This window comes from Mastomys coucha, unplaced genomic scaffold (assembly GCF_008632895.1).
Source record: "Mastomys coucha isolate ucsf_1 unplaced genomic scaffold, UCSF_Mcou_1 pScaffold6, whole genome shotgun sequence".
NCBI lineage: Eukaryota > Metazoa > Chordata > Mammalia > Rodentia > Muridae > Mastomys > Mastomys coucha.
Window position 1 is genome coordinate 103,283,455 of NW_022196912.1, and position 14,314 is coordinate 103,297,768.

The 14,314-nt window shown below is 39.9% G+C and overlaps 1 protein-coding gene across 23 annotated transcripts in view; it reads left to right on the plus strand.

Annotated features, from left to right (window-relative positions):
- Positions 1-14,314, plus strand: part of Nrxn3 (neurexin 3) — a 1,683,426-nt gene that overhangs the window by 374,281 nt on the left and 1,294,831 nt on the right. Inside the window, exon 1 of one of the 23 annotated variants that reach the window (XM_031355979.1) lies at positions 13,333-13,352. The exons of the other annotated variants lie outside the window; for them this stretch is intronic. The gene's annotated coding sequence lies outside the window, so the exon portion shown is untranslated. Of the gene's footprint in view, positions 1-13,332; positions 13,353-14,314 lie in introns of those variants that run through there. 23 annotated transcript variants of the gene reach the window in all.

Consider the following 14,314-nt stretch of genomic DNA (forward strand, 5'->3'; position numbering starts at 1 on the left):
CTTTCAAATCCAAAATCATTCTAGTTAGCTTTCTCTCTCTGCCTCACTGTGTCTCAAGATGGGAGCACCCAGCTCCTGCTCTGGCACAATGCCTGCCTGCCTGCTACCATGCTCCTCACTATGATGATCATGGACTCTAACCCTCTGAAACTGTGAGCCCCAAATTAAATACTTTTATAAGTTGTCTTGATGTGTTAAGTAGCATTGTAAAGCTAAGCATTCAATAACAAGGCAATTTTATTTCATCATCGTAGAGTAGTTTGGAACCACAATCAAGTCAATACTATTCAGATGCAGGTAGGCCTTCTCCAGAACCTCTTTTGTCAATCTTTAACTTATTTTTGAATATTTACACACACACACACACACACACACATATTTGATATATTGTGATTAACCCTCTCCCATTGCCTCTGCCTTTCTTCTGCTGTTCTCTATGAACCCTTTCTTCTTCTCAACTAGTCCCTCTGACTATATCAGTGAAGAAAGCGACCCTCTCTCATCATCAACCAGTAAAAATCTCATCAAGAAGTGGGGCTTCACAGTACTTCCCTTTTCCATAAAAGAGTATTATAGAGGATCCTGTCTTGTGAAGGTATCCATTGTTGCTGTGTGCTCATGAATATAGAGGCCAAATTGGATATGGTTGGCAGTCTCCCATAGCACTCTTTTCCATCTTGATGCTCTTGCATTGTTTTGTTCCATATCTTGTGATTTTTCCAGACTTTGGAGGGATGGCAGATAATCTATATCCTGTTTAGCACCAGATGATCACTCATTCTTGGCACTTGGACCATCTATATGCACTAAATGTTATCCTTAGCAGAAGGGAGCTTCTCTGGCTGAGGTTGACTGCAGCACTATTAGTTTCCCCTCGGCTGGCTAGCTGTCACAGTGACAAAGAGCGATATGCAGGCTGAAGAGGGAGAAGTGGCATCAGTGGTCTTATCCAGTGGAGATCCTGTGAAGTACAATGCCAACTTGCCAGGTAAGATATGCCTACTGGTGTAGTAGTGGTATGACTCTTGAATTGGTAAGCAACTACTCTGGATTGCATTTGAGACCTAATCCACAGGAGGAAATACATACCTTGTTTTGAAACCTGGTCAAAACTCATAACTGGGATGGTTGAAGCCCTAAGGGAAAACTGACAGGGCACCAAATTGCATTAAAAATATTTATGTTTAAACTCATAGACAACCTTAATCATAGAAACTTCTTTTTGTAGTGAACATAGGTGGGTGCATGGATTCATGGTTGTTCAAGGTTTTGAGATTCATTGACAGTTGAGTTCTGACCCTAAAAAGGACATTTATACCACCTCCTATAATATTCAGAAAAGTACATGGAGATAATAAAATAGAGCCAAAAGATAGGATGGAGGGGTCTTGAGAGCATGGCACAGCTATTGAAACTTGGTCATATAGCAGATATGGTTGCTTGCACTGGGCCTACACAAGCCAGACCTGTCAATAGCCAATCACAGATCAGGGATGGTCATGAGTCCCTCCCTACCTGTGCCTGCTGACTTAGACTGGTAGATTCTGGGGGAGGGACAGTTCTTCAGTTGTGTACACAATGGCATGTCCACTGGCTTCCAGTTGACAGTTTCCCACCCATGGTCACACAGATGGTCCTGTCACAAAGAACAAAACAAAACATGCATGTGGGAAAGGGACAAGAACCAAGGAAGGATTGCCATGGTGGGAAGGCAGTAAGTGGGTGAGGTTAAGTGCAAACAGAATTCACTAACAACATATATTAGACTGTAAACAGATTTTATCAATTAAAAATGCAAAACAATTATAATAAAGTTTGATACCATGTTCATTTAGGGAAATAATGGTAGCATGTTTCTCCCTGTGGGCCCATGATTTTCCATCCATAGTCTTTTGGCCAGGCTTATAGCACCTGATGCCAATCTGCAATCTTTTTCAGACAAAGGTTTTGCTATGTTTATCCTGGTGGCTATGTGGATATTTCTTTACACCCTTTATTTTTTTTTCAGAATGAAGATTAATGCAAAAATGCTTAGATAAAACAAAACAAAAACCAAACAAACCAAAAAATTGCTGCCATGTTTAATATGCAACACATGCTGCCTGAGAATTCTCTCAGGCTCCTGCTCCATTTGCTTTCAAGTAATTCTGTTAATCTGAAATTTTCCTTCCAATGGAGGGACTAGCATCTAGCCATCCAACAGTTAGGTTGAGAACACAGCCTTGGCATAAGGAAAGAAGAACACTTTCATATACCTGTGGGAAGAAGATAAATAGAGCTATGACACATTGACCTGTTTTAAAAGTACATGAGTGTGTACAAGAATAAATATTTAGACTATAGTTAGGAATTATGCTGGTATAATAAATCTGGATTAATAAAGCTGGTTGTAGGTTCTCCTCCAAGATTCATGACTTCACTAGACCTGGGTAGTTGGCTAGGATTTCAGTAATAGGCATGATTTTCCTCTTGTTGAGTAGGCCTTAGGTCCAAGGCACATCTGCTGTTTATCTAATACCAATATGGTCAGACATGAACATATATAACAGATAACATTACATATACCAAACATGCTCTATGTACACATTTATGTACATATGTATATATGATGTATCATCTATTTATCTATCATCTATTTATCTATCATTTATCTATCAATCTATCTATCTACCCATTTATTAGAAATTAAAGAAAAAGAGTCCACAAATTTGAGAAAAACAAGGGATACATGGGAGGGTTTGGAGGGAGAAAGCAGAAGGGGAAAATGTTATAATTATATTAAAATCTAAAAATAGTAATATAAATTTAGTTTTTAAAAAATGTGGACAAGTCAAAGTCTTTAACTTCCCCCCCCCCAGGTGTTAGAGGCCCAGCAATAAGCGGTGGGAGCTCCCAGGGCCCAAGTCCTGATTTTTTCTTAGTCCAAGAAAGCAACATTAGCAATTAGAATAATAGAAGTTTACTTTTCCAGACCACTTCCTAAATCTATGAAGTCAGCCCTGCTTTAAGATCAGTTTTATTTTATTTCTTTCCATTGAGTGGGCAGTAAATGGTTTCCAACTTCAGCTTTGCTCTTAAGAAGTGTATGGTCCTTAAGTCTCCTAATAAAATGGAGAGAGTAATGCTTTACCCAAAGGCTTGCACAGAAGATAAATAGGATCAAGCCCCAAGCACCATGCCTACTGGTTTGTGCTGTGTGCATAGTCATTTGCTTTCTTCTTTAGGAATGAAGCTTGGCTGCCTGGTTCTCTGTCTAACTTATCCTGAATCCCTGCAGGATGCTTTCCTGAAGATCCATAGTCATGCTTTGGAATGAGTGGAAGTGAGTCTACTAGGTGACTTCTTTCCCTTCTCTGTGAGCAGGCACAGATACATGCAAAAGGATGGCTGTCCCAGGTTAGCTGTCACTAGGTGTCAAATTACCCTGTTTATCGGAGCATCCTGGTAAACAGATGGAGAGGTTTATCCACTTTACTTTTCTTATTCAGGACACTAGATTTCAACATTTGAGACACCAAGACTAATTGTATAACAAACTGACACCAACTGCAATGAGAAAAGACCTTCTCTGTTTCCCCTGTCTCCGATTGCACATGAGGATGTGCTAATTAAAGCATCTGTCTCCCTCCAGCTCCTGATATTAGACATCTTAATTTATTTACTTATTAAAAAGTAACAGGAGAATTTGCACTTTGTTGTTTTTTTTCTCTTTATTTGTGGCATTACACATCAGGCAATCTCTTGGAAAAATGACAGAGTAAGCTGATTATTATTAAATACCATTCTTATTCAGTGTGATACTTTATTGCCAATCATTGGGAACTCAAATAACTATGACCTTGTGATGTGAGACGTCTCCCAGGGTCATCTGTTGTCTGTTTTGGACAGTACTGTACACATGGTTTAGGATGGTAATTGCAATGGTGTAGGTTAATGGCATCTGATCCACTCTCCTCTCACAGGTTAAAGAGTGAGGTACCTTTCCAAAGATATGCCCTCAGCCCCAGATTGTAATTTTCTCAAGGGCCTTCTCCCTACAGTGATGAACTGGCATGAACCCCTGCTTCTATTCAGATAGACTGGGGAGTCTCTTTATCCATCTAAAATTTTGTTCAGATTCTAATCCGTGCCTGTCGAACTTAGCAGCTATCAGCTGCTTACTAATAAGTTGAGCAAATGACTGCACTGGGTGAACTAAGGCTTGAGGAGATAGTAGTGAATCAGATAGAAGCTCATGTGAGCCTGGATTGACAGAGGGTACAGTCACAGGTAGATTGAGTAGTCCATTTTGAAGGCAAAAGGGAAGTGAGTTCAGTAAGTTCCAACACACATGTGGTACCATCTACCGAAACACACAAATATTATTCTCTCCCCTCTCCTATGTTTAGAGTAATAAGAGGCTGATCTCTTCTATCTTTTCTTGAGGGAGATCATTTTACATATTGATTTTCAGTATATTAACACCTTGGATTCTAGGTGATTGGGAATACGATATATTTTTTTTTTTGTCTGTCCACAGATGACACCCATTTTCCCTGCTGCTCTTATTTCTGAACTGGCTTCACCCTCCTTCCCATCTATTGCACTGTGAAGCATAGAAGAAAAATCACATTGGTAGTTCAAGCCAATGAAGAGTACATGCACACTATATCTCACATATGTCTGGACCTGCAGTTTTGTGGTAGCATGATAATTAGTGATAAAAAATTGAGTCCAGGGAGCATCTCAGATACAGTGGCTGCTTTCCCAGTCTTTGACAAAGTATACGTAAGCTAGTTTCCCTTTAAGAATTATGCTCTGACTGGCCCCACCACTAGTCTGCCATGAGGGGGCATGAGTGCAGTCTTAGTGCCCTGCCCTCTCCTCCACCCTGGGGGCAGGGGAGGTTGCAAGAGCTCAGGGCAGGTATGAGAGATTGGGGTAAGTGAAGTAGGATTGGGGTTACAGTGTGGAACTCACAAAGGCTCAATAAAAAGTAAAACAAAACATTAAAAACAGAATAATGCTCTGAAAAAGAAGGCATTATGATCATTTCCCTGGGACTTTGCTCTGCTGTTTCTTTGAGCAATAACATACACACAGTACCAGGACATACACACACACATACACACACATACACACACATTATATGGTAGATAATAAGTTATTTGTTTATTTCTTCCATGATGAGTAGACACAGAGCAGATGTACATTGCACTTTTGTGAACTTGGTATTAGGGTGCATACCAAGCATTATATAGAAACAAGGCTATTAAAGAAATATTCTCATTGTTTCCAAATAAAATGAGACTTTTCATATCTTATAACTGATCCTAAAAAGATTTTTTTCTGTGAAGTGCCTATTTATTTTTAATTTTCTCATTTGATAGATGTTGAATGACGATTCTTTGACAGTTATAGGCTGTGTACAAAGCATGTGCTGATCTATAGGACAATTGAATGAATTTGAAGCCGGAGGAGACAAAAAATACCTATCTCAATTATGTGTTCAAGAATATATTAAAGAAAAATTCAGTGAAAAGATTAACATACTGAGGATGCCATTGTTGTCTTATTCAGAAATCAAAAAGAATCCTGGAAATTGTTCAAATGCATGCAGATTAGCAAAAATATTCAATTATGAACCCCACATGTGACAGCAGTGCTAATTTAACATGCTAAAATGTCACGATTTAATAATGTGAAAAAATTAAACAGTATGTAAAACTGGCTTTTCAGTATTATCCCAGTTTTGTAAAATTAAAACAATAATATAGGAAAGAAATATCTTCAGTAATGACAAGGGTTTAAAGTTTCTTTATTATCCTTCTTTTGAATGAGAAAATATTATCTTTATGGTATCAAAATAAACATGTATTCACCTGCTGTCTCCACACAAACAATGTGTAACCATAGAGTCATTCATTGCCTTCCCAGAGAGGCTTCTGCCTAGAGGAGAAGATGTATTTAAAGATGCTACCATAATGTAAAATGGAAGAAAACCAGTACTCAAGAGTCAGTACGGAAGCTCCATGCAGAACTTTGATGGCATTTGGCCACTAGGACTTTTCAGGCTGCTATGAAGCAATGACATGTACAGTAAATATGATTTCTATGGCAGAGGAGAGCATGCTTCGCAGGAAGGTGTGGGACTGAAGGGGGAGAGGTGAGGTCTTCTCCATTGCTGGATGGGAATGGAGACTAGAAGATGGAGGAATGATGGCAGACTAATAGCATACTTTAATCCTTTCAAGGATTGTGGATGTTTTGCTGAAGAACTGGAGTTTGATTGAAGGGCAGTAGGGCAGAGAAAACTTTCTAAAGAAAAAGGAGGTTTGGCTCATATTTTAAGACAAGGAGTAAAGAAAGGCCTGGAGCCAGGATCTCTGCTCTGCCAGTGTCTAATGGCTCCTTCTCAATGAGTCACTTAGTCTCCACATTATACGGAATCAGTATATTAAAGTTAAACTGTGGACAGGAGGATTAAACAATCTGACAGACCCCCAAATCATCGTGGATGAGAATATTTGGAAAGGTTTTTCTTTAAACAGAGTTTGCAGCACTTTGCTTCCTAGTCTGTCTTCATTTGCTTAAGTTTGGTCTTAAAATATTTACAAAAGATGATCTTCATAAATCTCTTAAGATTTGTGCTTTCCTTCAGCTAGAAAACCAAACCAAGTTTGTAGCCAACGTGTTGTGCATGAAAACCGTAGAATCAATGTCAACAGAACCAACCTGTGTGATCAGCTAGTGATATCTCCAAAAATGATACAGCTATAATACGAACTGTGCAGGTTGTATAAAGTTTGTCTTTTCCAATTCTCTCTAAATTTAACTCAATTATATCCCACTTCACCAAATCTCACTTATTAAAGAGTACACAGGTGGTTTTATTCAGATATTTCTTAGCATGAATGTACCTTTTATATATTATGGCCACATCTATTTCTTTCTCACTAGCCTTTTAACACTTTACTAACAATGCCACTGAGATTACATCATGGCACTGTTATAAAGTAGACATGTAGATGCTCTTAAAATGTTATCATCAGCTAGGTGTGGTGGTACATGCCTTTAATACCAGAAATCAGGAAATAGAGGAAGGGGGATTTCTATGAATCTGAGGCCAGCCTGATACATAGTGAGTTCCAGGCAGCCAGATCTACATAACAGAGAGACCCCATTTCACACAAAACAAAACCAACCAAAACAAAAGAAAACAAACCATCTGTGTGAAAATTATAACACACACACACACACACACACACACACACACACATGTGTGAGTATATGCATGTCTTATTTTTGTTCATGGTAGTTACACTGGTTATGATTTAAATTAGAAAGTATATTAATTGATAGTAGCTGTGTAACAAAGCTCTCCCAAATTCAATGACTTAAAACAATCAGCAATTTATGACTTCTCCTGAGTCTGGAATTGGCTGGAAGGACTTGCTGATGTGGTCTGGAGTACAGTGGGCCTTATGGGCATCTGTGCTCAGCTACAGATGGGCTACTTGGCTTTGCTGATCTTAGCTAGACTGCTTTTCAGAGCTTTAGTTTAAATGGCTTAGCTTTGCTCCATACATTCCCCAGCCGTTTAACATGAGCTTGCTTTTAGAGTAGCTTGGATGTTGCTATGGTGATGAGAACTGGCCATGTGTAAGGACACTGGAGACCAAGAGCTGGAACTGGCATACCACCTACATTGCTACATTCTGTTGACTGAAACAACCCAAAGTCTATTGCAGACTCACTGGCTAGGGAACTAGACCCCACAGGCTAGTACTAGATGAGGTATTGCCAACTCACAGCTCAAGTGTGTGCTGCTATAATATTTGAAGCAATCAATTATGGTAGAGAGTTAACATGAAAATCTGTTAGAGAGTAGTATTGGCCTGGGTGAGGGCACATACTGATCTAGGTAAGAATGCTTGCATGAGATATTGATGTGCAAGTGAGGAAGAGGGTATACTAAAAACTGGTTCCAAGATGGTCAGGGTAATGAAGACAAAAACCTTTATCCTCAAAAAATGAGGTGTGTATTTTGGGGTGAATAGGAAGTGGTAAAGAGATCAGGTAGAGATTTATTTATATACATAGTACAAAAAAATTAAGGTTAATTAATACTTGAATATCATCTCAGACTGATCAAATTCATAGAAATTAAGCCTTATACTTTAAAAAAATATTCCAATAAATTCTGACAAATAGTAAGAATCATTATAGAGATCTGTGTTCTTGTGATCATGGGTTGACATTGCCTAGATGCTGTTAAAAACAAAAAAACAAAAACACAGGGTGCCCAGGCCCTGTGATCAGTCTATGGAATAGACCTGAGAAGAGATCTTGGCACCTGCATCAACATAAAGTCTGTCTGGGTAAATTTAATGTGCAGCCAGTCTTGAGAACCACTGACCTAGATAGTTAATTTCCAGTGTGAATAATCAATGTGTTCAGAGTTTCAAGCCACAGCAAAGAGACACTAGGACAAAGGTTTTCTAAACCCTTTGTAGGTCTGGAATTAGCAGGAAATTGCTGAGTGCCAGTCAGGTCATGGAGACTGGAGCAGTAGAGGATGAATCCCAGAAGTGCTGGGGACCCAGCCTGGACCTGCGCCTGGGATTGGAGATACAAGGCTCTGGCAGTGTTTATTTTACTTCTTGGGCAGATGGAAGGAAACTGCCCTGAAACAATCCAGAAAACAAAGTGACAATGCCTTTATGTTCAAAACTGGTCTTTTCTGTAGAAGAATTAGAGAATACAACTTCCACCATTTTCCATAAGGAGGTCATCATGGCTCTTGGTCTATGAATCATGTTTCCCTTGATTGTAAAGCTGAAGCTGCGGCAGCCCAGTTTGATGCTGAGTTAGAGCTTTGACCTTAGCACAACTTAGATAATACATGAGATGTTTTGTGGTTACTGCCTATGTTTTTGGTCTCATTATCTGTCTATGGTCAGTCACTTAGAGAACAACAGACTATTCGGTGTCCTTTTCCCCTCCATGTTCTTAACATAATTCTTGGCAGAAGTTGAGTCACTTGGGTTTGGGGCTAGCCTCTGACTCTACTTTATTTTTGGCTTCCATATACCTCATCTATTTGAAAGAAATTTTAGTTGTGTATGTGTGTGTGTGTGTGTGTGTGTGAGAGAGAGAGAGAGAGAGAGAGAGAGAGAGAGAGAGAGAGAGAGGGAGGGAGGAAGAGGAGAGGAGAAAGAGAGAGAGAGGAGAGAGAAAGAGAGAGGCAAGAGAGAGAAAGAGTGAGGCAAAAGAGAGGGGGAGGAAAGGAGAGAAAGAGAGAGAGGGAGATAGAGAGACAGAGACAGAGACAAAGACAGAGAGAGAGCCTGGTGTGAACATTGCCAGCTTCAGATTTCTTGAAGCAGCATCAGAGTGTCTTTAGGATGGACAGTGGTATATGGCAGTGATTCTCAACCTGTGTGTCATGACTCCTTTGGGAGTTAAATGACCTTTACACAGGGGTTGTCTATTGGAAAGCACAGATTTATTTAACAGTAATAAAATTATACTTATGAAGTAGCAACAAAAATAATTTTATGGTTGGGGATCACCATGACATGGGGAACTGTATTAAAGGGTCACAACATTAGGAAGCTTGAGAACCATTGGTGTATGGAATGGATACACTTCTTAGTCCCACCCTAAACTTCTGGGCACAGAGCTCAGGCACTTGGACGTTTCATTCTCTTTTTTGTGGTTCTTATGCTTTCTGATAGGTTTAGAGACATTAGATTAGTTTTTATTCAAGTATTTTATTCAAGGGAACATACTGTTTTGGAGATGCTTTCTTATAAAAAAAAAACAACCCTATCACTTATATTAAAGACATAACCCTCCTTTAAAAAGTTCTCCAAATGTTCTACAGAAGTAATTGTGGTTTTTATGGCAATCTTGACTATCAGTGGAGTTGGCCAATATGAGTGGAATGTATTGTGTTTAACTGACACACCTATGGCATAAGGAGAGGGGGATGGAGGGTACTAGAGATATACAGTGAGGCAGAAGATAAAAAACAAGTAGAGATAAAAGGAAATAAAGATGGATATGGATGCACCAGGTCTAGTGTCATTCACCCAAGGCAATACCCAGAATATAATGCTTTACATTTTAGAGCACTTTACAGTATACAAAATCTTATGCATGATGTACACAAGTCTTTGGTGGTTCCTAACATCTCCACCATACCAGGAAATGTCAAGGTATCTGGCAGCACCTTGCCCAAGGTCATTCAGTTGCTGATGCCAGAACCAAGAGTAGGACTCAGAACTCTGTTGTAGAACAGATACTTTTGCCTTTCTTCCTCTCTGCAGGGAACATTCAAGCTGTACTACTTTTGCTGCTGTTCAGATGAGCCCTGAACAAGCACCTTTCTGTAACATAATTTAGGATGGCTCTTGGGCGAGGTGTGTGGCATTAGTAGGAAGCAGAGTGGAGTAGGCATCCTTAACTACTATAATACAAGTCAACAGGCTTGTTGAAGTAGAGCATATCACATGTAATAAGATGATCACAGCACTGAGTGTCCTTCTTCCCCCTTCTCTTCCTTTCCTCCTCTTCTTCCTTTTCCTTTTTTCTTCTTGTCTAATCTTCTACAAATATACCTCCAAACCCATCCATATATGAAATTGGGGTACCAAGGCATTTCCAAACCATGTAACCTTGTCAGCAAGTTTAGGTCTGATTGAAGTAACATCCTGGAATCACCCCTCCCCATTTTTCTCATTTCTCTCATTGTGACTAGAGGCGAAGGAATCCTGGTTTGGCTTGTGTTCCCTTTTTACTTTCTCTGATAGAAATGGCACTAACTGTACCAGCCTTTGCCTAACCTTGGCAGACCTTGTCACACTCACAGTGTCTCATCATTGCAGCAGTCAGATGACATACATTATTGTAACAGTCATGCACAACTGCAATAGCCATTGGTCCAGGGAAATGTGCTTGCCTCCCTTAGCCATCCACGCCTCCCCCTGAACTACCCAAACAAGTTTATTACAGAGCAAAGGGACACTATTTGGTCTGATGAACTAGGTTGTATATATCATACAGGGAGAGTTGAGCAATTTAGAATGAAAGCTAAGTCTACCTTTTTATAAAAATGTGTGTGTAAATATGTGTACAGTATTGTGGTACATGCATGTGTGGCCAGAGGACAAGCCTGGGTGCCATACTTCAGATGCCATCTATCTCTTTTTATTTTTATTTTATTTTATTGGTAGAGGATTTTCATGGCTGGAAAGCAAACCATAAGGCTTTTTACCTTCCCTAGTGCTAGAGTTATAAGCATATATCATTCAACTTTTTTTACCTGGATGCTAAAGTATTACACTTAGGTCCTTATGCTTGTGAGGCAAGCACCATACTGACTAAGCTATCTTCTCAATCCCAACCATGGCTTTCTTATTTTACTTCTTTAGTAAGGAAAAGCCTACTCTGTACACACCCCAAGAAAAAGGCTAGAGATGGAGCTTAAGTGTGCTAGACCTATATACTGTGGCTTTTTAGGAATAACCACATTTTATAAGAATAGAAAGCTCTATAAAACCCCAATGAACATGTTTGCCAACCCCAGAATGGCAGGATGAATAAAATCTTTAATGACAGCCAACATTATGGCCCAGTGATTGACTTCAGCCTCCATCTGGGCACTGTCTTTGGCATTATCTGTCACTCAGCCAGTAGTATTAGTGGCTACACTTTCCTAAAAGAAAGAGCTAAAGGCTCAGAGAAGCTAAGTTACTCACTCACCCAAGGTCATATGTTTATTGTGTGGAGACTCTGGATTTAAACTTTGGAAACTTAACCGTAAACCTTTGCCACTTTCCTACTGGCCTCTTATGAACCATCTCATTTTTATATTGAAACATAAAAAATTCTGCTTCTTTGGGATTCCTCTGGCAGGAGGAGACACAAAGAGAAATTGTTTCCCCTTAATATTTTCTCAGGGTGGGGATCTGCATCTAGAGTCGTTGGATTCACTGAGGTTCGGGAAGTTCTGCACTTCCACACAGAGTGGACTGGCTCCATGGGGCCCCACCAAATATATTCCAGCTCACTGCTCCTTGAAAGCCCATCATCCAGATGGCGATGCTGTCCCTTAAAGGAAGAGTTGATGCCTATTTTGGGAAAGGGGTCTATTTTAAGCTAAAGGACAAGGGCTTCCTATTCTCCGACAGTGCTGGCTTGTTTCCCCTCTGCACTCAGCAAAAATGGAGTCCTCTCTAAACAATAGGTGACTCAGCCTGTGTGAAATCTCAGGTGAAATAGATTTAGCAAGCAGAAAGAGAAGGTTTTATTTTTCTTCTCCTTTTCATTTTTTCCTGGTCCCGTTTGATGATAATTCCCTGTACTTGGTGCTTCTTTCATCCAAAGATCTGTAATTAATTAAGCCTCGCAACTCCCCTGGCAGGCAGAGCAGTACGAGGATGTTCATTTAAAACCAATCCCGTTTGATACAGTAGGACTGCTACGAAGGCTCTTGAAAAGGAAAAAAAAAATCCCTCGCTATTGTGAAACTTCTTTTTAATAGAGCGAATTAGGGGAGAAAGGAAAGAAGTAATTTTGTCTGTGATGTCTGCTTAGTTACAGCTGCAGATGGAGTCCTGAATCTGGGGTTCTGACACCTTTTCTGGATTGAGCTGGATTAGTAAGATTTTGCTGCAGTGCTAATTGCTGCAAGACTCAGGGGCTTTAGAAAATAAGCATTTGTCATCTTCTCCTGGTCATGGGGGTCAGGAATTCCTGAGTGAGTGGGTTACCTGGGTGGGCTTGGATGGAGGCCTCTTAGGGTGATAGTCAGGATGTAGCAGGGCTGCAGTCATCTCATTGGTAATCTCTAAGTGCAAGAGTTTATTCTGGAGCAGATAATATAGGCAGGGTGGCTTAATGAAGGTTTCATGTGACACTTAGTGGATGAATTGGTCATATGCATGAAAGGTATGATAGGATCTGTTGGGCAGGTGTAGAAGAACTCTGCCATTGTTCATCTTACTGCTAGATGTTAAGCTCGTAGAAATAAGACCTATGTATGCTGTTTTGCAACATTCACGGAGGAGTGATATGTTCTGCTTTTATCAGAATGTATGTGAATATGTCTCATTATAAAGGAGGAAGTTATTGGAAGGTATCAGTAATTCTGGATGAAAGTTAATATTTCCCACCTAGATCATGGTACATATTATTATTATTGTGCTGCTGCTGCTGCTGCTGCTGCTACTGCTGTTATTTGTTTGTTTGTTGAGATGAGGCTTCAATATGTGGTCCAGAGTTATCTGGAGATTGCCTTGTATACCCAAGGTTATCCTCAAAAGTACATTCCGCATGCCTCAGCCTCTCAAGGGCTTGGATTAAAGGTATGCTCCACCACAGTGGCTGATTGTGTGTGTGTGTGTGTGTGTGTGTGTGTGTGTGTGTGTGTGTGTGTGTGTGACTTCTGTAGTTGAGTGACTCTGGGTTATTTCCAATCTTTCCTCTGATTACTTCTTTCTTCCAAATGACTCAGGATCAGTGGATGATGAAATAGTCACATCATTAATAACTGTCTCCAGTCTGTAACTTTGGAGTATGAAATTGAAACAAAAGTGAGTTCAATAGAACACCACCAATGCCTACAGATTACTGGTGTTGAGGAAGAGGGCTGACCAAGCATATTTCATTCATATCAAACACTTCTATCTCAGTCAGCCAAGAACACCTGGATATGCCAGGGCATCTGACACAGAGTCAGCATCATGGTCAACAACAGTGCATGTGATAATATACAGTGTGCTAGATTGTGCATTGCATGCAGAAGCACAGGACAGTACATGTGATGATATACAGTGTGTTAGATTGTGCATTGCATGCAGAAGCAGGGGATGAAGCATGGGTGGATTTACAGCTTCATTCAACAATAATTTATTGAACCACTACCATGTTCTAGGATGTATTCTAAGTGCTAGGTACATTAAGGTAAACCAAATACACAAAATAGAATATACTTTACTAAGAGACAAATAATGGATGAATATAGCATCATGTTACATAGTCCTTAGGGAGTGCCAGTAAGATGAACAAAGAAGATAACACCAAAGTGAGATGCTGGTGATAATTTTAATGATGATGGTGGTAATTTTAACACCTCTCGTAGAACATACTGAATCCCTCCTGTGCATTGAACACAGTGCTATATATTGAAGTAACATTGGTTTCTGTATATCATGGTACCTTATTAAGAACTGAGAGAAAGGGAAGAGGAGGAGAGAAGAGTGGAAAGCAGAGAGGGGAGAGCAAGGGAGAGGAGGAGAGGAGAGGAGAAAGGAAGGAAGGGACTATA